At 37.4% G+C, this 26077-nt stretch overlaps 1 long non-coding RNA gene across 1 annotated transcript; it reads right to left on the bottom strand.

The window, feature by feature from the left end:
• Positions 1-12068: 12068 nt before the first annotated feature.
• Positions 12069-24270, bottom strand: LOC138917912 (uncharacterized). Its single transcript, XR_011426576.1, has 2 exons — positions 24141-24270; positions 12069-14801 (listed from the first exon to the last, which is right to left on the bottom strand). It is a non-coding gene; the product is annotated as an uncharacterized lncRNA (long non-coding RNA).
• Positions 24271-26077: the final 1807 nt, after the last annotated feature.

Here is a 26077-nt window from a genome sequence, read left to right as displayed (position 1 = left end):
TTCTTTTTCATTGTAAGTCTGGCTAGAGGTTTGTAAATTTTATTTATCTTCTCAAAGAACCAGCTCTTTATTTCATTGATCCTTTCTACTGTCTTTTTTGTTTCAATAGCATTTATTTCTGCTCTTATTTTTATTATTTCTCTCCTGCTGACTTTGGGCTTTGTTTGTTCTTCTTTTTCTAATTCAGTTAGGTGTAATTTGAGATTGCTTATTTGTGATTTTTCTTGTTTGTTCAGGTATGCCTGTATTACGATGAATTTCCCTCTTAATAAAGCTTTTGCTGCATCTGATATAAGTTGCTGTGGTATGTTATCATTTTCATTTGTCTCCAAATATTTTTTGATTTCTCCTTTAATTTCTTCAATGATCTATTGCTTGTTCAATAGCATGTTGTTTAGTCTCCACATCTTTGTCCCTTTCTCAGCTTTTTTCTTGTAATTAATTTCTAGCTTTATAGAACTATGATTGGAAAAGATGCTTGTTATTATTTCAATTTTCTTAAATTTATAGAGGCTTGCCTTGTTTCCCAAGATATGGTCTATCCTTGAGAATATTCCACGTGCACTTGAGAAGAATGTGTATTCTGCTGTTTTTGGATGGCGTATTCTATATATGTCTTTTAAGTCCAACTGGTTTAGCTTTTCAGTTAATTCCACTGTTTCCTTGTTGATTTTCTGTCTGGATTATCTATCCATTGATGTGAGTGAAGTGTTGGGGTCCCCTAATATTATTGTGTTGTAATTAGTATCTTCTTTTAGGTTTGTTGATAATTGCTTTATAAATTTTGGTGCTCCTGTGTTGGGTGCACAGATATTTATAATTGTTATTTCTTCTTCATGGCGTGTCCCTTTGATCATTATATATTGCCCCTCTTTGTCTCTCTTTACCTGTCTTATCTTGAAGTCTACTTTGTCTAATATAAGTATTGTGACATCTGGTTTCTTTTGTTTGCCGTTAGCTTGGAGTATTGTCTTCCACCCCTTCACTCTGAGCCTGTGTTTGTCATTGGAGCTGAGATGTGTTTCCTGGAGGCAACATATTGTTGGGTCTTTTTCTTTAATCCATCTCACCACTCTGTATCTTTTTATTGGATAATTCAACCCATTTGTGTTTAGGGTGATTATTAATATATGAGGGCTTAATGCTTCCATTTTATCACTCGTTTTCTGGTTCTCCTGCATTTCCTTTGTTTCTAGTCCTGTGTATTTTTGTCTACCAATCGAGTTATGCAGTTTTTTATGTTGTGCTTCTTTATTTTCTCTTTATTTGTTATTTGTGTCTCTGTTCTGGTTCTTTGTTTAGTGATTACCCTGAGGTTTGTATTCAAGATCTCGTGGATAAGATAGTCCCCATTCTAATTACCTATAATTTTCTTAGACTAAACCTACTCAGTCCCTTTCCTCTTCTCCTCCTAAGATGTTTTTCTCACACCTTCTTCCATCTTGTGTTATGAGTTTGTGGTTCAAATGACAAGATTATCTTTGTTTTTGTTGTTTTCTTTCCCTTTGTCTTTAATGCTGTACTTGACTATTTGCCATCCTGCTTTGATTCTGTCTATCTGTTTAACTCCTTACTCTGTGCTATGTAACCCCTTTCTCCATCTTTTTTTTTCTGAGTTATGAGGGCTTTCTTGAGGATTTCTTGTATGGGGGGGTCTCATGGCTAAAAAGTCCCTTAGCTTATGTTTGTCTGGGGAAGTTTTTTCTCCCTCATATCTGAAGGATATTTTTGCTGGATAGAGTATTCTTGGCTGAAGATTTTTGTTTCTTAAAGATTTGACTATATTGTTCCAATCTATCCTAACTTGTAAGGTTTCTGCAGAGAAATCCATAGAAAGTCTGATGGGGATACTTTGTAGGTTATTTTCTTCTGCCTTGTGGCCCTTAGTATTCCTTCTTTGTCATTCATTTTTGCCAGTTTTACTTCCATATGCCTTGCAGTAGGTCTTTTTCCATTGGCAAGTCTAGGAGATCTGGAAGCTTCTTCCACACATATTTCCCTCTCTTTCCCTAGGTTTGAGAAGTTCTCTGCTATTATTTCTTTGAACATGTTTTCTACTCCATTCTCTTTCTCTTTTCCTTCTTGAATACCTATAATTCTTATGTTGCATTTCCTCATTGAGTAGGATATTTCTCAGAGAGGTTCTTCATTTATTTTTAGTCTTAATTCTCTATCTTCCTCTGTCTGGAGCATTTCAACATGTCTATCTTCAATTATGCTGATATGCTCCTCTATGATGTCCACTCAAGCATTCAGGGAATCCATATTTTGTTTTATCTCTTCCTTTGTGTCTTTCATCTCTAATATTTCTGATTGATTCTTCTTTATAGTTTCAATCTCTTTTGTGAAGTAGCTCCTGAACTCATTGAATTGTTTCTCCACATTCTCTTTTACCTCGTCAAGTTTTTTGATGATAGCTATTTTGAATTCATTGTCATTTAGATTACATATTTCTGTGTCCTCAGGACTGAATTCTGGGTACTTGTCATTTTCTCTCTGGTCTGGAGATTTGATGTATTGTCTGATATTGCTAGAGGAGGTGAGTTGGGTCTTATGCATTCTGATATTATTTGGTTGCAGTTACCACCTATTGCCACTGAGTGGGGGTTGAGAGCTGTGTATTCTGAGCCCTCTGCCTGCAGCTGAGATCCCATGCAATGAAGCAGACATGGGGCGGGTGGGGGGTGGGGCACTATCTCCTGCCTGCTCTCCTGGCTTTCTTGCTCTGCTCTTGCTATCTGCTCTCCTGTGGTGTTGGCTTGATAAGGTCACCCCCGTTGAAACTTTTGCCCCATTAGAGGGCTTCCCTCTAGGTTGCAAGGGCCCTAGGGAGTCCTTGATGTTCCCATGAATGAGCATCCCCTCCCCAGTTCCTTCCCTCACGGACCCTCACATGGTCATGGATTGCAGTCTTTAGGGGAGGGAACAGAGTTCTCTCATACCCTGTTCCAGCTCCTTAAAGGGAGGCTCCAGCCTCTCTGCCCTCCATCATATGGCTGTGTGTCTCTCAAATGTTTTTGTGCTGTGTTAGGATGTCCTCTGTTGGAGTACGGATGCCCTTTTTCATTGTATGTTGGAGAGGAGAGAGTTCTGGGCAAGTTCATTCCACCACAATGCTGATGTCACTCACATCATTTATTACATTTTTTAACACAAAAATCTCAACTTTCAAGAAAATACAATCATTATAATTAGCAATAATCATTATAATTAATAAAATAATCATGTAAAATTTTATAATCTTATACTAGTAATGGCTTTATTTATGATCCACTTGTTTATTACTCATTGATAATATGGATATATCCTTTCATCTACTGAAATGAAACTCAAATACTTACAAGACCAATGATGATTTTATTCATTTACTTATACTTGCTGTACATGCAAACATTTTATAATGCGAATATTGTTTATAACTATAAAAATATATTTTTTGCATTTATAATTTTTCGCTTCAAATGTCGTTCATTTATTATTAGTCAACAAATATTTATCAAGAGTTTACTTTGTCACAGGCATTGTTCTAAGGACAGAGGACACACCCAAGTCAATTAAAGAAAACATTTGCCTATGGCCTAGTAGTTTACACTCAACTCACTCTTCATTATTTTTCATACTTGAGTGAAAATTAACTCCACTATTACTAAGCTTACTCTTTTATTTACTACCCACTTCCAATAACTTTGGATGTTGCTTTTCATAATCATTATTAACTTTTTCTGTGGTTTGGCTCCTGACTGGTCATTTGGTATTGAAATAATTCTGCTTTTTTAAAGCTTAAAGCACAGGATAAATTAGGAAGAAAAACAATTTAGTAACCACTATCTGGAAAACTAGGCACTAATAGGACCAATGGACATCATAAAGGTCAAATATATATGAGAAAGAGATTTAATTACCCTAAGAATAGACTAGAGGACAAAATTACTGAAAGAGAGATATGAGAATTCAAACAAGAATTTACCCTTTCCCCTCTAGAGATCTTAAAGGTGAGATTATTGAAAAAAGAAAAGCAAAATATATCCAGTTCCCACTATGGCTTCAAAGTCCATTGGTTTTTTTCATATACTTTACTTCATGGGGACAAGAAATAGTTGAGAGATAATCACATATATTTTCATTTGAGAAAACTGAGGTTCAAAGACGTACATGCTGTGCTCCCAAAAAAGGCAAGAATCCCACGAGGCCAACCACATTTTCTGATCACGGTGACAGTCTTTTGAAGCTGTTTCTACTTCTCCATAGTTACCTTCACTACTTTTGGTCCTTATCTTCCTTGAATTTCAACAGGCTTTTTTGAGGGGGTGAGGTAGGTGGTGGTGCATTTCAATTAACATTTAGGTAGTTATTGGCAATCCAGATGATAGACAAGCCAAAGAGAAGTTTGTCATTTTCTACTTTGGCTGCCATACCTGCTCAGCCTTAAATAATATTTCAAGTATTGAGTAGTCTGAGTAAAGACAATTCAGGAAGGGAAAAAACTCTTAAGTTTTATTTAGAAAAGCAAAGAAGGGGAGAAAAAGCAAAATGAACTTTCATCTTGAGGCCTAGGGATTTGGAGACATAGACCATACACCTTCAAACAGATTCAGGTTAGGCTCACAAATCCCCAGTCAATATGGGCTTGCTCTGTGTGACCAACGGAATGATGAAAGTCAAAGAAAATGCACAGATCATTTTCTCTCATGTGAATAATAGCCTCGGTATTCTGCTGTCCAAATGGGAGAATATAGCATTCAAAATACACAAAATAGAGTTCATCCAGATAAATAAATAAAGAGCACTGCGAAACACAAATTACTTCACTTCCAAGGTCCCTTGGGAAGGCCACTGGAAAGTAGACCAGGAAACGCACCAGTTTTTACATCAGTATATGCTTCCCCACTCTTTGAGCAGCTATGTTGATCATTCCTTGCCATCCCATGTGCAGCAACCAAAATGAAGGGATTAAATTTTGATCTAATTAAGACTTAAGAAATGTTCATGATTAGAGAAACTATCATAGTGATGTAGTGTACTATAATGACACAATGTAGGGCAGTAATGCTTCGTGGTAAAGAACATGTCTGTATCTGAATTCCTCTTGAGAGTTTTATAAATGACTTGAGACAGCCTTTAATCATTAGAAATTTGTGAAATTTCTAAGCAGCCAAAATGGAAGTTCGCTTAAATTTTCTTTTGTTATTATTATTTATTCAATTATACTTTATTACGGAGGAGGGACAGGGATAATTTGGGAATTTAATTATGTTATCACAACACATGACTGACATTTTCAAGTCTCCATATCTTTGTTCATGATTCCCCTTTCCCTGGAAAGCTCTCCCTCCTCTTGTCTGCTTAGCAAATTCTTAAATATCTTTCAAGAGTCAAATTATGTTACTTCCTCCATGAACTCCTTCCTACCCTCATTTACTTTCCCTCCCTCCCAACTCACTCCCAGGTAAAATGGATCATGCCTTTCTTTGTGCCTCTCTCTACCCTGGACTTTACTTGTTTTCTTGTCTGAATCCCTCTCTGCACTCTAAGCAACTTCAATATGTAGATTACTTTACCCCTCTGTAATCAACCTCAGTGTCTAGCACAGAGTTTTGGCCCAACAAATTGACAAATAACAGAGATGCTGATGATGTCCCCATTCTCCACTGAGCCTATTGCCTGATGGTTCTTAGGCCCTCGTTATGTATTCCGTTCCAAACTGACAGTGTATTCTCTTCAATTGTAAGAACAAAAGAATTTAACTCTACATACCCTCTCAAATCACACCCATTCTCACTTGCAGCACTGAGCATTCTATGTTTCTTTCATTGTCACATAGGTTAAATGAGACCAAGTTAAATGCATACTGGACTCTATCTGACTCATCTATTTATGGATTGCTTCAAACTTCAGGCTAAGTCCACAATGCAATGAAAATGGAAGGGAAGATAAAAGTGATGGTTTCTTTAATTGCTTTTTTATCTTCTTGCTCAAACTGGAAATTTAAAAGGAGAAACTTGACAAAAAACTTAAAGATATTGAGGAAGTTAGCTATGCATATCAATCAGGACTCAAATCATATAAGGCCTTGTAGATGATTGTAGGAACATTTTTTTTTTTTTAGGCTTTACTTCCCAAACCGCTCCCCCCACCCCCCTCCCCGCCCTGTACATAGTTGTATATCTTAGTTGCAGGTCCTTCTAGTTGTGGGATGTGGGACGCCGCCTCGAGCGGTGCCATGTCCGCGCCCAGGATCCAAACCCTGGGCCACTGCAGCGGAGCGCGGGAATTAACCACTCAGCCACGGAGCCGCCCCTGAACTTTCTTTTGCTTTTATTCTAAAAGATATGGAGAGCCCCTGGAAGGTTTTGAATAGAGGAATGGCACATTTAAACATATATTTTTTAAAGAGTCTATGGTGGCTGATTAAGAACACCGTGTAGAGATAAAAGGGTGAAAAAATGAGACAGTTAAGAATCACCCAGGGATGAGCATAGATGAAAAAGATAGAGAATGTGAAAAGCTCCAAGGACTGAGCCCCTGAGAATCAAAGAGATCTGGATTCAAATCCCAGACCCTGGCTCTGCAGCTATACGGATTTCAGAAATTCATTCCAGTTTCTTGATCTGTAGTATGTAGTTTTGTAAGGATTTGTGTCCATACTCTTCAGACATCAAGTACAATGTCTGTCTCACAGCAAATGCTTATTAAGTTGTAACTGTTTATTATTATTATCATCATCACTATATAATATATATTATAAAATTATATATAATTGATACATAATAAATATTAATGTATAATATATAAAAGTGGTTTCCAAAGGGTCCCTTGACAGTGTAATCTACATTTGGAGGGGATCAGATTATGAAACCCCAATCTGGCAAGAGCAGTCCATTTTAAAATATTCCTGCTGAGCCAGGAGAATGAGAACAGGAGGAGATGTGAAATACAAAGCTAAATTTGAAGAAGTTTCTCAATCCTGACCTTTTACCTCTTGGTAACATGTGACCCTGTTGACAACTCCCTTCTTTTGGAAATAGGTCTTCCATTAGACTTCCTCAGATCAGAGTTCTATGAATTTCTATTTTCTCTTTGACTATCTTTTAAATTCTGGTGTTCTCAGAATTCTGCTCTAAGTCTTCTTAACTGAGATTAGCCTCTGAATACTGATGGATCTAAAGTATCTATATGCAACCAAGATTCCTTTGGACTCATATGCTTGAGCACCTCCTACTTACCAGATATGCTTCTTCTTGCCCAAGACCTTTGTGTGTGTTATTCCTGCTGTCTGGGACACTACTCCTTACTCTCTTTACCTGCTGAATAGTACCCATCACTCAGCTTGGAAGTCATTTACCCCCAGAACATTTTCTGACACCTCAACTGCACTCTCATGTGTAGGTGCCCAATACACCATAATCAGAGTCAGGAGCCACCCCACCTTCAGTATTTACATATAGCTGACAGTGGTCTTGAGTGAAGGAGAAAATTCAACTTCATGCATTTAAAGAGAAACTTTACATTGTCTACAATTATCACATGAACTACAGAATTAAAAGAAGAGTTCATTGTGGACCAGAGGGAATCTGAAACAAATAGAAAGATGATGTAGAAACAGCCAAACCAAACAAGCAAGCAAGCAAAGAAAAACATCAAGACCACAGAGTCACGAACCCAATTAATACCGGCCGGTGGCTTTAGAAGTACTCTCTAGAGATGAAATCGGTAATTAAACATTGCAGGCATATAGTTCTATCTGTTTGTACCTCTATGTCTGTGCATGTCTATACGCATACAGACAATTTAATAAACTACATTTAGTTTGTACAGTAATTTGGGCGCTGATTTTCAAAATACATTTTTTATTGTCCTTCTAGACTCTTTAATTAAAAGAATATATCTAGGTCTATTTTTCAAATCTTCAAAGAGAAATGAAAAGATAAAGCTTATGGGGACCTTGTGCTATAGTGTACAGAAGTATTTACCTCAAAATGGTCCTATTAATATAATTTCATATAGATATACACATAGATATAGACATGTGTGTATGTATATCACTCATTACACAATGCTAGTTCTAGTGTTATTTGGCCTTTAAGGTTAAAGAACAAAATCTTCTGAGGTTCTGCTAAAGTGAAAGAATGCTGAATTCTCGTACTTTCACAGCCCAAGCTAAGTAATAATGTACAAATCACTCAATGAGTTTAACCAAGAATTCACAGGGTAATCAAGGGAATGTAAGCTTTTAATCACTGCCATCTGGTGCCAACTAAGGAAATCATGTTTGCCAAAGCTTATCACTAACCAGAAACATCATTTATTGTTTTCTGTGCCCAATCCCTCTTCCCTTCTCCAGGGACAGTGTGGTTCTTCTGGGAATGGTCCCTCCCTCTGTCATATCCATTAAAAGCTGTTGTGTTGTTACAGAATCCCACACTAGCCACGGTTGAATGATCCAAGACTTGGCACTTGACCAAAGCTGTTCTTTCAAATGTTGGGTCCAGAACATCAAGTAGCCTCTTTCAGGGCTAAAATCATAGCATGTTAACACTTCAAAGCAGTTGGTGACCATGGAGAGCACCATGGAGGTTGCACTCACAGACACACGAATGAGAGATGGGGACAGAATCTTAGCAGCAGGTGCATCACTGATCCTGAGGACAGCTCCATCTCTACCCGCCATGTAGCTATTGCTCAATCTTTCCTTGGAGTCCATAAGCCAATAGAGACATTTGGCTTAGGATTGTTGAAGTTGTGTTTCTGTCAGTTGCAAAGAGCCCTCATTAATAAACTGAACACAGTAGAAACCTAAATTTATATGACCTTGTGTAATTTATGATCTCTATCTAAGCTTTGATTTCTCAGTCTAAATAAACTAGGGATTGGAGACGGCAACATCTTAGAATCATTTCAGATTTCATATTCTATGAGACAAGGTCACTCCTAGAACTTATTTTAGTTTTTCTCTAGAAAATGTCCTCTCTGGGCTCCACTGATATGCACCCCATGTTCACTGATGCAATAATCACATGGAATTCAAAAGAATAAGCACATACTTCTAACCTAAAAATCCTTTGAGATGCACCCCATGAGGCATCAGACAGATTCACAAGCTTTTAAATCAGAGAAGAAAATAGAAACAATTCTGAGAAACATAGAAAGGAAATAGGCAGCTATTACAATACTTCTCAGTCAGCCTTTTAATGATCTAGAATTTTCAAGCCTACTCAAAACACCTACTACTTAATCACCAGTAGTTTAGGAAATTGGGACATATGGTTCTTTTCTGATAATCTATTAGAGGATTTCTTCCAATTATTATATAATTACTTAAATTTGTTTAGCATTCACCAGTAATGAGCCCAAAGAATATAAACAATCCCATGGATAAGTGTAAGGCAAATTTTTTAAAAAAGAAAGAAAGAAGAAAAGGAAGGAAATGAAGGAAAGGAGGAAGAGAGGGAGGCAGAAAAGAAAGAAAGAAAGAAGACATAAATCACAGAATAAAAAAAATTCTATGGGATAGAAGCTGAAAGAACTGAAATGAATACAGCAGGGAAATAAAAAGGTGAGACGTGATGTGGAAGCTGCTGAGATTTACTGAGTAGTATTACACTGGTTCCAATTTCACTGGGGTATACCAAGACCCCAAGGCCTTATATTATATCTTTTTGGGGGGCACCATTTAAGGCACCTCTTGTGTCCAATCCTACAATTCTGCCTCCAAACTGCAAAATGTGACATAGTTTATTTATCCAGGGCCATCACGATAATCTTTAAAAGCCCATTGTATGCTAGGCATTGTGATAGAGTCCAACAGATGCAACAGTAAATAAGTCTCTAGTTTTCAACAACTTAAAATCTAGCGAAGGAAACAAACAAACACATAATTAACTTTCAGACAAGATAGGCTGTGATAAATACTCAAACAGGAGAACATAATAGTTTTTAAATATAGGACCGAATAAATAGTTCTAACTAGGAGCAATATAGAATGGCTTTCTGTCAAAGGTGTGATTTTAGCATGATCTTATATGATCAAGAGGACCCCAGCAGAGCCATGCTGAGGGGAGCCAGGACAGGAATAAGTAGGGAGCAAAGGTGGTTAGCACAAAGTATCGAGATTAGGAGAGGCCAATTCAATCTCTTCACTTTCTACCTGATGTTCTCTTTCATCCACACCTCCTGAACATCGTCACTTCCTGTGGGAAGCCTACTCTGGCTAACCAAAAGTAAATAGATTCCCCTTTTAATCTCATTCTTTCCACCCTGAACTTTCACTTCTCTGCATTGATTACAATTGACATCTCTCTACCTTTCAAAATCTCTTTCCACATCCTCCTGTGAGACTGTAAATTCATCAGGACAAGGACCACCCGGTCTACTTTGTCTACCTTCGTATACCTAGCACATAGCACAGTGCCTAATCTATAGCACGCATACAATGAATATTTGCGTGCTAAATGTACAAGATGAAAATGTGGGTGTAATCATTATCGTGAGGGGGATAAAGATGGTCTTTGGAATCAGACAGACCCAGGTACAAATTTTGGCTCTGCCTTTTTTTAAACTGTGTGATCTTTGGCAACTTTCTTAACTCCTCTGTTCTCAAGATTTTTCTTTTTAAAATCGAGATAAACTTACTTTACTGGAATGTTATAAAAGTTAAATGAGAAAGTATATTTAAACTACTTGACATATAAACAGCATTTAATAAAATGATAACTTTAATGCCACATAAAAGGCATTATCTAGAAGACAGATAAGATCTAATATAGGTTATCAAATGTGGAGAGAAAAAAACAAAGACATTTAGGAAGACGAACTGTGCTATAAACTCTACCGCCCTGTCCATTCCCCCATCCAGCGATAGCTCACTTAGGGTGGGACTAAAGATACAATGTGAGGAAGTAAGGGGAAGAGGAAAGGAGGTAGGAAGACAGAAGAGAAACAGAGAGATGAAGACAAGAGTGGGAGAGAAAGGGCTTCTCGGGTGTAGCCCCAGCCCTCGGTTGCAAGGGACTTTTCATTGTCTAAGGGTGTGTTATGATCACCCCATCACCCATTTGACTTCTCTATTCCTACTTGTTCTTTATCCTCCCATTCACAGTTTATCCATCTGTAAGTACTGGATGTCTAGTTCAAGGTAAGTGACTGAACATAGATGTTTACATACAACACAGGACTGAAAGGAAAAAACCCACGGACAACAGAAGTAACAGAGTAAATATAAGAAGTAGAAGATAATTTTTTGTGGCTATTTAAAAAATAGGATCTCACTAATTAACTGATCAGTAGTAAAGTAGTCATGCCTACATATTAAATTTCTGAGTGAAAAAATTGAAGAGAAGTACTTTCCCCTAAGACAAAGATAAATGATTAGAGAGAAAAAAATAAAGGACACAAAGGAAAAATCCAGGAATTTCAATAGCCATCTAAAAAGAAACATAAAAGGAGAAAGAAAGACTGGCAGGGAGGAATTAAATTAATTGTAAAAGGGTAAGGTGATCAGACTGAAAAATTCTAACTGGTGTCAAGCGGAAATAGTAAAAATATAACCAGAGTTTGACACATGCTAGTAGGATTTTTTGAAGCCTAAGGATGTTTCTAAAAACCATTTTAATCCCAAAAGTTTCTGGAGAAAAGCATCATATGCATAGAAAATAAAGAGTATCATACTGGCATCAGATTTTTCCTTTGTAAAATGCATACCAAAAGAATATGCAGTGATATCTCAAACTTCTGAGAAAAAAATATTATTTTCAACTTGAAATTCTAAAGCCATAAAATTTATCAATCCTATATTTCCCACAAATGAGAAGACAAAATTACATCAATAAGTTCAGAAGTAATTACTACACAATTTTTATATGATTTTAAGGAAATGGTTCCTAATAAAAGAAAGGTATAATATTAAATATTCTATATAATAATTTGCAACCATTGCTAAAAATTTTCCTCTAAAATCCCAGTAATATTTGGAAGGCAGCTTATAATAGTTAACATTATGTAGTATTTACTGATGTTCTAAGCAATTAGAAATGGAATGTAAACACACAAAGAAAACTCCAGGTCTAAGTGGATTCACTGATGAATTTCACCAAGCATTTAATAAAGACATTAACAAAATCTTTCACAGACTCTTCCAGAGAGCTGAAAAGAAGAAAACAATTCATGCACAATTATTTATGAATTTTGCATAATTTTGATTAAAACCTAAGACCTTAGAAAAATATAAAATTATAGCCCAAATTCTTCTATAAATATTGATAAAAAAAATCCTACACTGTGTATTAGCAAACAAAATCCAGCAGTATACAAAAATAACAATACACAGCCAATATTATAAAGATGTAAGGTTAGCTTAAAATGAGAGAGTCAATCAATTTATTACACTATATACACAAAAAAAGGGAAGAAAAAATCACATGACTAACCAATAGATACACAGAATGCATTCAATAAATTCCAATACCCACCATGGTTAACAGCTCTTAGTAAACTAGGAATAAAAGAGATTATCCTTATTCTGACAAAGGCGATCTACAAAAAATGTACAGCAAACGTTAGACTTATTGGTAAAACACTGAATGCTTTCTTCCAGAGATTGGCAAAGAGACAATCATGACTTCTGTAACCATTTCTATTAAACATTCTACCAGAGGTCACAGCCAGTGCAATAAGTCAAGAAAAATAAATGTAATTTATAAGAATTTGAAAGGGAAAAAGAGCGCAGCAATAGATATTCACAGATGACATGATTGCATTTGTAGAAAATTCAAAATAATTTAAAGAAAATCATGAGAATTAATAATTGAATTTAACAAAATCTCTAGACACAAGATCAAAAAAAATTCAGGGATGCTAATCTTTCCAAGATAACTTTCACATAGTATTTGTCAAACAAACTGATATAAGTGTGGATCTTATTTCTAAACCTTACTTTAAGTCACTACTTCATAACTTAGAGTATATTTTCTCACAAACGTGTATTAACAGTAAACTGAACAGCTGCATTTACGAACTGGACATAATCCAGATATTAACATACTAGGTAATTCCTCTGTTCACTTACAGTGGTATTGTCCTAAAGATCATTAGTATTGTCCTGAAGATATGTTTTTAAACATCATTTGGAAAATTATGTGGAGAAATCATGCTTAGGGATGCACAAATAAACCCAGTTCTTAGCACTCCCCATTTCCTAAACCCTAGTTGATGATATCTCAATGGATTGCATGGTTTTTGGAACCTGTATCTGGAGTATAGCACCTCATCTTCAAACCCAGCCATGGTCTAATCTCTTATCAGGAGTATGAGCCATGTTGTAGATAGGCGGTAGCTTAGCAGTAGGAGAACTGGTTTCTAGTCTTGTCTCGGGAAATCTCTCATTGTGTGATTTATGAAATTCACCAAAATTTCTTAAGCCTCAGTTTCCTCATGATTCTTGAGGTTCATATATCTGAGGTCTCTATTGAGAGGGCATTACATATCATTATCTCCTCTCCACAAAGGCCTACAGGCCGGTGGGAAAGCTGCTGACCAGCAAGGTCACAGGCTCCCTCCTCTCTGCAAGTAGTCTCAAGGCCAAACACAGGCTGGTGGAAAAGCTCTGACCAGTAAGGCCATATGCTCCCCCTCTCCTACCTAAAACCCCAAATAAAAACCCTTCCTTTTAGCTTTTCGAGGAGTTTGGGATTTCAGTGTTAGCTGCCATTTCTCCTTGCTCAGTGCTGTGCAATAATAAAGTCCTACTTTCTTCCACTACACCTGGTGTCAGAGATTGGCTTGCTGTGCAACGGAAGAGCAAACTCACTTCAGGTTCGATATCATTTAGACTCCTCATAAAACTCTAAAAGATGTTTCTTTTGATTTGGAAATACCATATCTTCACTCACTTAATAGATTATTTGTAATTTATTTATTTTTAGGTAAAATGAATGGCCATTGATGGGTACTCTTAATTTCCCATGAAAGGGCTTATGTGTTTTGAGATTGGATCACAGAACTCAGAAACTGGGGCAGGATCCTCTCAGCCATTGGTGGGCTCAGAACCAAAATGTGATGATGGCCATGCTAGTGTATTAGTCTCAGGAGGTGTCTTAGGGGAGTGGAGAGCAAATGGGAAGCTGCAAGAGATTTGGGCCTCAGCAAAATTGCTCTATTTTTAAAACCTGTTCAGTTAAGATTTTTAAAAATATGATGGAATTTCTTGTTGGGGGCCTATTTATAAAAGAGTGAGCCAGGTTTTGTGGCTATGATTTCTGGAAAATAGTATTTGCTGCTAAGAATTTATTTTCTTAAGGAAGAAGTGGGGAGGAACATCAGATGTTGTTCTGGGGAAAGTGGGTGACAGAATTCTCGCCTCTCAATCCTAACAATGCATTTTTTTCGTTTGAGCAGCCAAATTCAGGGTAGCCAAGAGGGCAGAACACGCAGATGAAGCTGGCACAAATGTGGGAGATTCACAACGTGTCCTAGAGGGGCAGTGAAGAACACTCTGCTTGAGGACCTCGTTGAAGATGAATGATGCAGTGTCCTACAGCTTTCCCAGGACAGTATGTTCAGAGACCTGGAGGGATGTGGGATTCTTACTTAACCGGTATCCAGGTGCTGGGTTCTGAGGATAAGATGTCGTCCATGACTTTGAGGAACTCACAGTCTGGATTCCATGCCCCTCCAGTGACCATTAGTGGAGAAGAATGCAAAAAAGAGTGCTCATCAAGTGCTTCAAATGTTGCTTTCTCATTTCTCACTGTGAACTCTCTAAAGGCAACGACTGAGTCTTGTCCTTGTAAACGGCACATTGTTGGTACCTGGTAAAGAAATAAAAGAATAAGGATTCTAATCTGAAAGGAATTTTAGCATTTATTTATTTTGGGTTTTTTTATTATTTTTTTCTATAATCTGATTAATGGTTATTTTAAGGAGATGAGTTTATGCTCGTGGTCTGGAATTGAATATTCTTAAATAAGTTGAATTGATGCCATGTGAAAAATAATGCCCTCTCAATAGAGACCTTAGATATATGAACCTTAAGAATCATGAGGAAACTGAGGCTTAAGAAATTTTGGTGAATTTCATAAATCACTAACGAGAGATTTCCCGAGTCAAGACTAGAAACCAGTTCTCCTACTGCTAAGCTACCGCCTATCTACAACATGGTTCATACTCCTGATAAGAGATTAGACCATGGCTGGGTTTGAAGATGAGGTGCTATACTCCAGATACAGGTTCCAAAAACCGTGCAATCCACTGAGATATCATCAACTAGGGTTTAGGAAATGGGGAGTGCTAAGAACTGGGTTTATTTGTGCATCCCTAAGCATGATTTCTCCACATAATTTTCCAAATGACGTTTAAAAACATATCTTGGCCATTTGTCTCCATGGCGGATAGTGGATTCTGAAGCCAGGAAGCCAAGGAGTAAGCAGGGAATGAGTGCTTTGGTTTTAACCCCATATATGCTGGGTTTAATGTAGGGAAACTGATATCAAGGCCGGTATCATAAATTCAGTATTCTGCCAAGAAATTTGGCCCTCATGCTGGCGAAGTCAGACAGTTCTTGCAGCACAGGTATGCTTGTCAATGACTGAAGTTCGTACACATTGTGGGGGGGCTACTCTATCAGAGAGAAAGCAGCAAGACTGTTATGAGGTAGTTGTGCTTTTCAATTACCACTATTCTTGCTTTTAATTAAAAATTGCAGCTAATTATCCTCTGACATTGCCAATGTTCGTTATGGGTTGTGTGATTAACTCTATAAGGTCTGGTGATACACATTTAAATCAACAATAATTTGGGCTTCAATTTGCCTAATGACTCGATTTTATAACACTGTTTTCACTGTGGTTCATTCATTCACAAAATATTTCACAGAGCACCGTTTTTGGGCCAGGCTCTATTCTGAGCATGGGAATGCAATAGTGAGCAAAGCAAGCCGAGGTCACTGCCCTGATGGGTCTTGCATGAGTCATCCTGACCCTATTGTTAAAGCAAGTATATGACAATCCCTCCTAAGGTTTGCTTTTATTTTGACTTCATTTTGATAACTATCTTCTTTTTCAACTGGAGGAAAGGATGGTACAGGTGATGTCCAGAGAATTTTCCTCATCAAAGTGAAATACAATCAAAACAGTTTGACACCTCAGCACTAAGTGATGTCTAAGTTCCTGTGGATATGTTCTTCAGGGATGCTGCTCAGGGAACTCTGTTTTGGACAAGACATTAAACAGTATTCTTCAAATAGTTTCAAACTAAAACCACAAAATTCTGCTTTATGACCTGCCTAAATCTACTGATTTGGATCCAATGTTCCCTTAATAAACTTAATTCAGCATAGTCATCACACAGCCCTGCATCCGCAGCTGAGCTTCTGAGACCCCCTTTCGAGCATGTGCCACCTTCCTCTGCACTATCAACATGGGCTTTTGTTTCCTGATGGGTACTTTAGCTAAAGCCTTGCTGCGTGTTTTCTGGGCAGTAAATACAATTCCAATATAGGTAAGCTGGCTCAGTGGAAATCACTCATGGTTCAGCATATGTGGGTTGCATAGCACAGGAATAGGCATTGTAATCATTCCATTCATTGGTCTGAGCTGAACTTCTGATGGGAAATTGCAACGAGGCTGTCGAAGTCATTGCTACTCTCCAAATAGCCGATGCATCTTACAGATGGGGAGAAGAGAGGTATTCTCAAAACCATTCCATTGTTTTGTGTATGCGTATGTGCATTTTAATTCCCAGAATCCATTTTATTGATTTTATTGAGTGCCATCCCAGGGAAAGAGCACAAGCTTTGAGTACCTGCTTTCTATTGAGGTTCGACCTCCTATTGGCTGTTTGATGTGAGACATTCTTATCTATCCAATTTGTCACATGTAAAGCAGGAAAATTTATGTCTATGCTGTAGATTTTGAAATTAGAGATAAACTAAGTGAAATTTCTAGCACTTAATTGACACTTAGTAGGTGCTCAGAACACATATTAATTGTTCTGTAAATGGTAGTTTTCTGCCCCTTCATTTCTGAATTTAAATAAACTTCGAGTCTGTCCCATTTATAATAGAGCAGTGTTATATATGTCTCCTAATGTGTGTATATTTATGTCAAAAACTCAGACAGTGGGAAATGAAAGGAGCCTCATAGATTAGCTAAGTTCGTGGCTTAATTTGTTTAATGTACAGAATATTTTCTTCATATGGAAGCTCCTTTGATATTCTGATATGAATAGATGAAAGATAAGCTTTGCCAGTTGAAACAGGAGAGGAAGTCTGGAATTGCATCTCCCCTCAGGACTGAGCCAGAAGAAATTCACTGAACTTCTTTGTTTCCAAGAAGCCTAGTTTGAAAGCTACTAACCATATTTTCTATTGTATAAGATAAGGTAGTTTAGAACTAGAGTAGACAAAAGTTTTTCCCAGGATCACATAGACACTAGCTAGGATTAGAATCTGGTTGTGCAGCTCTTGGGTCAAAGCTTTATGTTCAATTTATTTTATTCATTCAATAAATAGGTACTGAAAACAGACCATTGTGCCAAATTTTGCAAGAATTAAAGGTGATAAATTCTCAGCCTTGCTCTTAAGCAGGCAAACTAAAGAGGACGCAGTTGAACACACCCCTAAAGAAGTTCAACATGGATTACAGGAATTTCTGATAGAGGGAGCACAAAATATCATGGAGAAGTTAAAAGAGGAGGAATTTGTTTTGTTGGAACATGACGCTGTGGAGGCGAAGAGTAATTGCTTTTAAAGAGGGCCTTTAAAGAATGGAATAATCACCAGGCAGAAATACAGAGAGAACATGCCAAGAGGAAGACAGAGGATGCACAAAGGTATAGAATCAGTAAAGCATTTCTAGGAATAATGACTATTTCGAGTTTGCTGGACCATGATTGCACAAGGGGGAGGGCTGAGACATATAAATTTTATTTTAATTTTGTTCAACATTATGTAGGGTCTTGAATATCCGGCCAAGAGGCTTGGGCTTGATCCTGCAGGCAGTGAAAAGCCACTGAGAGATTATGAGGACTTGAAGGAAAAATTTGGGGTTGTGTTTCAGGAAGATTGTTCTGATGTTAATTTGGAGCAAAATCTGCCTTTAACAACCTGAAAATAATTTTGATGTCTCTGTTGCCTGTTTTAATGCATATATACTCATGAGTTAAATTCTCAGTAGTCGGTATTTCCTGTTCTTTCCATCAACTAATCTCTAAACATGCATTTTGTTTAAAATCTGGGGAGAAGAGAAAGACTACTATTTATTGAGCACTTACTACCTAACAAATGCTATTATATATTCTACCTTTTCTCAGTGTGGGAATTATAACCACCAGTTTTCAGATAAGGAAACCAGTAATTAAATATGTGTCCAAGTCATAAAGTTAGGCAGGGATAAAGGTGAGAATTTAACTTAGATCTGTGTGACTCTAAAATGTGTGTTTCTGCTCTATGTATTGCTAGAACAGACTATGCAGTTAGAGTTACAGCTGTATCAAGCAGTGTCTGGAAGCTGAGAATGACCCGGGAGCAGGGAACAGAGTTTCTCTTGATAAGGAAAATGCTTCTTTAATAGAGGTTAACAGGAATACAGCAACAGTGTTAGTCACTGAAGATTCACATCCTCCAAATCCCCTTGTGAGGTTGCATGAAGACCTGGGAACATGTGCAAGATTCTGAGAATAAGAAGCAAAATAGGCAGAGCCAACGCCAGGGGAGCCTAGGGAACAAAACAAAAAATAACCTTCTTGGAAATACACACAGGGAGACTAGCACTCTACTTGAGAATGCTTTGAACAAAAGTGCGATGACTTGAGTCTAGACCACAGGGTCTTCTGCTAATATGGTCTGAGTTAGTCTGTTCAGGGAAGGGTTAATGCACGTGGTGAGGGGACGTTTGGACTTGGACTTAAACCCATGAAAAGAGAAACACATAAGCTCACGATCCAGTACCACCTCTTTCTCATCTCATTCAGCTCTCCAGCAAACAAAATTTCATCTATATCGACAAATTGAAACACTGAATTGTAAAATTTTTCCCGTAAGTAGAATTCTCTCACCATACCAGCATGAGATCTTCATGAGACCAGGAGCCTGAGTTCAATTTTGATCACCTGAATCCAAAAATCAGCTCTCATATTTGCTAGTTAGATGATTTGGGGCTTATTGACTAACTTTGTCTTCCCTCAGTTTCCTCATCTGTAAAATAGGATGCTAAAACTTTTTGTCTCATAGAATAGAATTAAATAATATACGTAAAAACACTTAAAACAGTGGCTTGTACATAGTATGCATTATATTACATAAATATTTGCTATTATTTTTTATTACTATTGCTACTAATGACGTTATAATTATAATGATAATGATGATGATTATGATGTATTCTCAATGCCCAGAACACTACTGCACCAAACAGGTACTAAACGATATTTGTTGAGTGAACGGATGGATTAAAGAAAATACTACCGAAGTAATTTCTACCAGAAATTTAATTAATTTTTACCGAAGTAATATCAAACCACAAAGATCTCAGGATTCACTGCTCACTGAGGCAAAGCTAAGCATTCAGTAAATTAGGATTCTTGGTACTCAAGATGCAAGATGATTAGAATTCATATTCTTCAGAACTTTTATAAAGTAGTTAAATTGAAATTGATGTTTGAAGTAAGCACTACAAATAATGTTGCACTCTATACAACACTTGAAGATTTCCAATGATGGACAAAAATAAGAGTATAGTATTGATTTAGCACTGTTAATTAGCAACAAAATCCTTAAAAAGCTTTTTTCCTTTGATCTAGTTGCTCCCCTTACAAGATAAAATAAATACACCCACAAAAGAAAAAGCTTTATACACAAAGATGCTCAACATAATATTATTTATAATAGAAACCAAACTCAATAGCTAAACATCTAAATACAGCAAGATTAATAAATAAATTGGCAAACATACCACAAAAGTCATAGTAGCCGGACTTTTTAAATGCCACATGCTAAGAATTTTGGTCATGTCAAACAAAGTTCTTTTAGAAGATATTTGTATCGGTATGTAGGAATGATTGCCAAATTCTTGAAGGACAAAAAACACACATATCTAAAACATGTTAAACTTAACCTACGATCTGTGAAAAGATGGAGAAGTTCTTTGAACTATGTTTATATGGGTAGTATCTATCCATGGTTTATAGCAAATTCTATGTCTACATCTATGACCACTCAATAAGGTAAGAACCAGTACTTGGGAACACCTCTCCGACCAGATTGATGGACCACCAGTAGATCAGCTACAGACTCACATATTAAGAGAAGACAAAATGTATCTGATATCAATTCTATAGGCATGTCACTCAAAGACTCATAGAGGGATAAACAAACTATGGCCCAGGAACAAAACCTGGTTCACAGACATTTTTGTATGGCCCATAAGCTAAGAATGGTTTTTACATTTTTAAAGAGTTATGGAGGGTAGGGTAAGGAAGAAAACGATGAGAGAGAGATCATATGTGACTTCCAAAACCTAAAGATTTATTCTTACCCTTTACATAAAAAGTTTGCCAACCTCTGTGATTAGAACAATGCCAACATGCAGAAGAATTTCAACAAACCTCATGTCCATCCTTTAGTTTGCACATAAAGTGAAATTTAACATAATTTTTTCTCAAAATGGTTTGAACTTGATAATCAGACAATTTGTAAACAGAAATTCAAGAATGACATTAAAGGCCACTGAATTGAAATGTCTGAAGTTGAATTTTCCTGAGACAAACTTCACTGAATCTTAGACTGGAAAACAGAAGGGAGATAATAAAGAGTATTATAATTCATTATACAAATATGAATGTTTCCACGTACAACCTAACCGAGTCTTTGGTTTGGTCCAAGTAGAATCTTCATTGGGTAACACTGTAAGAAGTCAAAAGCTAGTGACTTTGTAGAATGGAAAAAATTAAGAATTTTATTTATATTTAGATATTGCATAATTCAGACTAATTTATCACTTAGCAAGGGATTCAAGCCTAATAAAATACTTGGAAATACATTGGCGTTATAGTTCAACAGATTGCTGTTTGTGCTTCTTCACACTGAAGAGGTCTGTCCTGGTTTTTGGGTCAAGGTTTTGTTTGGCTCAAATATCTTATTTTGATAGGCCTTCACTGATTCACTCAAATTAATGAGGCTTTCCTGTATTTGGCTAATGAAAGACCTTTGCAAAGCCTATGAGTTCTGCTCCACTTGTCAAATGTGACCAGAAGATTCCTAACAACTTCAAGAGAGAAAAGAACATCCTTTGATGGTACAGTTTGGAGGATATTTCAGGAGAAAGCAATCTAACAGAGCGCTGTGGAAACTTTTGAAACTGCCACAGACCCAGGGATTTTCTGGGGTCTTTGTCCTTTCATGGGTAAGCCAGTGTGAGGCAGCGGAAAGAAGGATAAGTTCTCCAGACCCAGCACTGCCTCCATCTGTGTGAACATGAACTTAGCACTTTACTTCCTTGGGCCTCAGTTTCCTTAAACGTAGATTGAGGGATGTGTTGGGGTTGGGTTGAATGATTTAACAATCTCTAAGGACTCAAAGGTCCCTTGTTGCTTGGATTCAGTACTGTTCTGAGACTATCCTAGGATCTCATAAAAAACTAGTAGCAAAACCATGTCCAGAATCCTATTTCTCTGGCCCCAGGCCAGGTCTGAGCTCTAAGTATTGGTCACTACATATCAAGGATTCTATCTACACATCAGTGCTGTGGTATTTCTTCAACAAGTTGGCCTCCCCCACACCAAACCTGGAGATCGTCATATTTGGCTCTATTCCATGATGTCTCTCTTCTTTAGTCCACTTCAGCCCACATCCGTTCTCTGTTCAGACTTTTCCTGAACTCTTATAGATTTTAAAAATAGGATGAATCATTCATTTATACATTCGTTCAATCTAATATTTTTGAAATATCAAATAATCAGTACAATTTAATCAACATTCATTTTTGTCTCAACTGCTATGTATCAGGCTTTTGAAGACTTGAGACTTGCCCTCATGCTGTCCTCAGGACCAACAGAATCCATATCAATTTATTCAGTCTGCTTCCATACTTTGGCCCCAGCTGACTAGACAAGCTGGACCAAGTGGAACTCCCTCACCTCACACTGAATTAACATGATATGAAAGCAACTATACACCAAAATGTTGTTTCACATCTTGGGATTAGTTACTCTGCCCCATGACTGTCATCCCAGGTTCCTCCACATGTTGTTGATCCTTAAAGTCAAATACTCTCTCTTCACTTTGCTCTATACTTTCCTAAACATCCTTCTTGGGTTCTTTCTGCTGCTTTATGTGAATCTACATTTTTCTGGTGAAAAAGCTTGCCTACATGGGTAATTACTTTGCTATGCATCTCCTCTGAGCTAACCACAATCTGCCTCAGCCCTGAGATTCCACTTCCCCTATAGCTCTAACAAAAAAAACAAAAGGTCAGTGTCCTTCCCCCACCCATATTGTTCCAGATGTTTCTTCTTCATCCTTATGTAAAGCTCTGCCCCAATTGGAAATCATACATTCACCTCCAAACCGATCACATGAAATAACAAAGTTTATTTGCTTTTAACTGGAGAGTCACAGTGGTTATCACAATTTTACCAGAAGCTCAGATTAATGATTTAATATCTCCTTGTTAAAACAAATACAGGAATATGAGCCATTACATGAATATTAAAATTTGCTTGGCAAAAGTTTAAAAACAAAGAAATTCATAAGGGAACAACTTAACAAAAAATGTTCTTAGTAGTGAACGTTTGGGAACCAGAAACTTCAATTTCACCATGTTTACTTATTCAGGACGACCTGCGTGTATAAAGATCTATCTACCTACCTCAGCAGAGTGCATGAGCGTTAGAAAGGCTGCCAGGAAGTTTGGGCAGGAGCCAAGGTGAGATTCTAGGCCAGGAAAGATATCAATCAGGTCAAACCCGCCTGTCTGGTTTATGACTTCTGGAAACTTCCAAGGCTGATGGTCAACACACTGACTCTCAGACAACCACTACAACTTTCCTTGCCCAGAAATTAGAGAGTTGGTGAAACTGTAACATTTATTTAAAGCAACTCACCCACTTTTCAGGTGAAGAATTTAATGCATAGAAAGGAGAAATGATTTGTTCAATGTCACAAAGACATTTTGGGGTAGAGAGAAACTAAAACTCAAGTCACTTGTTTTCTCAAGTGTTTCTTTTATGCAACATGATGATGGGTCAAAATAGCAATTTTAAAAACACCATCATAAAGAAACCAAAATTAATCACTTAATAATTAATTACATAATGATAAATATTATAAAAATATATAAATACATATCATATATAAAATATATATAATATATAAAATAAATATAATTATACACAAATAGTTAATAAATAAATAAAAGAGTAAATTCATTAAAAATAACAGAGTCACTGCAAAGATAATTAAGAATAGATATAGTAAAATACCAAGGTCTGAGTTTACCCAGTAAAAAAAATTAGTTTCCTGTTAGTATTTGTAGGTGTTCGTCTTACACAGAAAGTAAATACTAAACCTTCACAACAGGAAATCATCCACATTAAACCTACATGTCTATTTTTTAATCATTGCCAATAATGAAATCCCGTGATTTGCTTTCCTTGTGAAAATTTTTGAAATGACTAGTTGCTCATTGTACTTTATGTGCAGAGTTCTTAACCTATAATTCAACTGAGTTAAGTATATCAAGATGCTACATAAGGATCTAGAATTTAAGGGAACAGCTTAAAAAAAAAAAAAGCAACCATCCCTGGATCCCTGGTCTCAAAGACTTCTCACGTGGTGTGGAAGAAAGACACAAAACAGATCATTCGAGTATAAGGCCGTCATTGCTGGGAGAGTTTTATGTACAGGACATAGGACATGAATAGCTCCGGTTGTACAAGTGGGAATAGATGACAACCAGGTTAAAAAAAAAAAAAGGAACTTAATTATAACCTGCCTTTCAAATTCCAAAAGGAAAATGCTGTGAAGCGTATCTTCCCCTTGAGTATCCCAAATAGGAGACAAGGTTCCCATGTGTATTACATCATGGGCATCACAGCCGTGGAATTCACTAAGGAGCTGACTTCAATTAATAAACAAGAGAAGAATTCTCCTCTACCTGCTGAGAGGATTTATCACCCTCCATGTTCTGATTCCCTTTCCCAGCCTTCTCGGGAGAGTGGAGGTGGATGCTTCGGCTGTATTTGTGTGTTTGTGAGGAGATGCCAGCTCTGTTATTGGCACTTGTGATGTGGGGGTTGAATGAGGACATGCAGTAACTTGGTGCTCATAATCTCCCAGCAGCCTGATGAAGTGGAAAGAACCAGGAGATTTAGAGCCAAGGAAAGTTCTATAAAAATAGTAGTCTTTTGACTTGAAGCACATTATCATACTTGTCCAAGCTTCAGTTTTTTCATCTTTCCAGTAAGGATGATGATATCCACTGCACAGGATCTCCAGAGGATAAAATAAGATCATGTCTGTAAAGCATTTGGCACTTAGTGGGCCCACTCACTGGTTCTCATGCTCTCTTCTCTTACTGCTGGATCAATAAAACGACCTTCCCAGCTGGACACCCTATTCCCTGTCTCTGTCCCCCAGCACTTCCTGTTCACCACAACCGGTGCCCCTCAGCCAATGCTTTGAACCTGCCATTACCTTAATTTTTGTTGTTGTTGTTAGGTTTGTTTGTTTGTTTTCTTCTCCACAAAGCCCCCCAATACATAGTTGTATATTCTAGTTGCAGGTCCTTCTAGCTATGCTATGTGGGATGCCGCCCAGCATGGCTTGATGTGTGGTGCTGGGTCCATGTGCAGGATCTGAACCGGTGAAAACCTGGGCACACAAAATGGAGCACACGAACTTAACCACTCTGCCATGGGGCCAGGCGGCCATTACCCTGATTTAAAAAACAAAAAAAGAGAACTTTTCAAATGATGCCTTTACCTGTAGGACCAGGCATAACCCCTTGCAAGAGCACTGAAGGCCCTGTCTTTCCAACTCCTTTCTCATTCTTCCCATAAAAGGCCTCAATTTCATCCATGCCTACTTAGGCGATGTATGTGGATGGGCATGCAGCAGCCCTGTCACCTAAAATACCCTTGTTATTCTCCTCTACCCCTTTACAGCCTACCAATTTCTTTAAAGTTCGGCTTACACACTCACTGCTTTTTAGAACATTCCCAGGTAATTTGGGCTCACAGTGGTAGCACACTCGATTATGGTTTGTATTGTCCATACCATTAATTTAACAGATTCTCTTTGATAGCCAAATAATTCTCAGTTCCTTAATGTGCTAAGCCACTGTGGTAGGTGCCTTAAACAGCCCGGAATTCTTTCACATGTGAAAATCTCTTCTCCCCAATTAGATGACAAGTTTCTCAAGGGCAGGAGCCAGTTATCAAACGTGTTTAATATCATCCACAGGATGTATGAATTGATGTGGTCTAGAGAGAAGAAAAAAACAGTATTCTCGTCGAAACAGCATGCACTTGGGTTTTGAGTACGCTGGTTATATTTAATTAAAATGGTTTATATGAATGAATAAATAAATGCATGAATCTTCTCACTTCTAGCTTCTTGGGGATAAAATATATAGGTCAACCATAAAGGATAGGATTCTATTACTTGTTGGTTCCTTGTCCCCAACCTTCCCTTCCAGATGAGTGCACATAGCCTCAGAAGGAAAGCAAACTCCCCACGGCAATTTACTTTAGCAAAGTTTTGACAAACTGGTATGCTTACCACCCTTGTCAGTTCCCAACACAGTGTAAGGTCACCTGAGCAATGGACTTGAAACACAATAGAAACAAACAGAGTAGATGGTGAATTTCTAGCCCGACTGCTCATAAACCTATTCTTTCCTGGCCTCACTTTGAAGTTCTGCAAAAATAAGGCTGATAGGGGAATTCTTTCATGCTTCCCAGGCCCCATGAAACCTACCATAACACCTCCCACATTCTGTGCCTTTTCAGAATCTACCTAAGGAAAGCAAACACACATACATGCCCCCTAGAGTTCTCCATCGCTGCGTGGGCCTTTCATTTGACAGTCCTC

Source organism: Equus caballus, chromosome 15 (assembly GCF_041296265.1).
Source record: "Equus caballus isolate H_3958 breed thoroughbred chromosome 15, TB-T2T, whole genome shotgun sequence".
NCBI lineage: Eukaryota > Metazoa > Chordata > Mammalia > Perissodactyla > Equidae > Equus > Equus caballus.
Note: the sequence above shows the minus strand (reverse complement) of the source record. Positions and strands in the feature narration are given on the sequence as shown.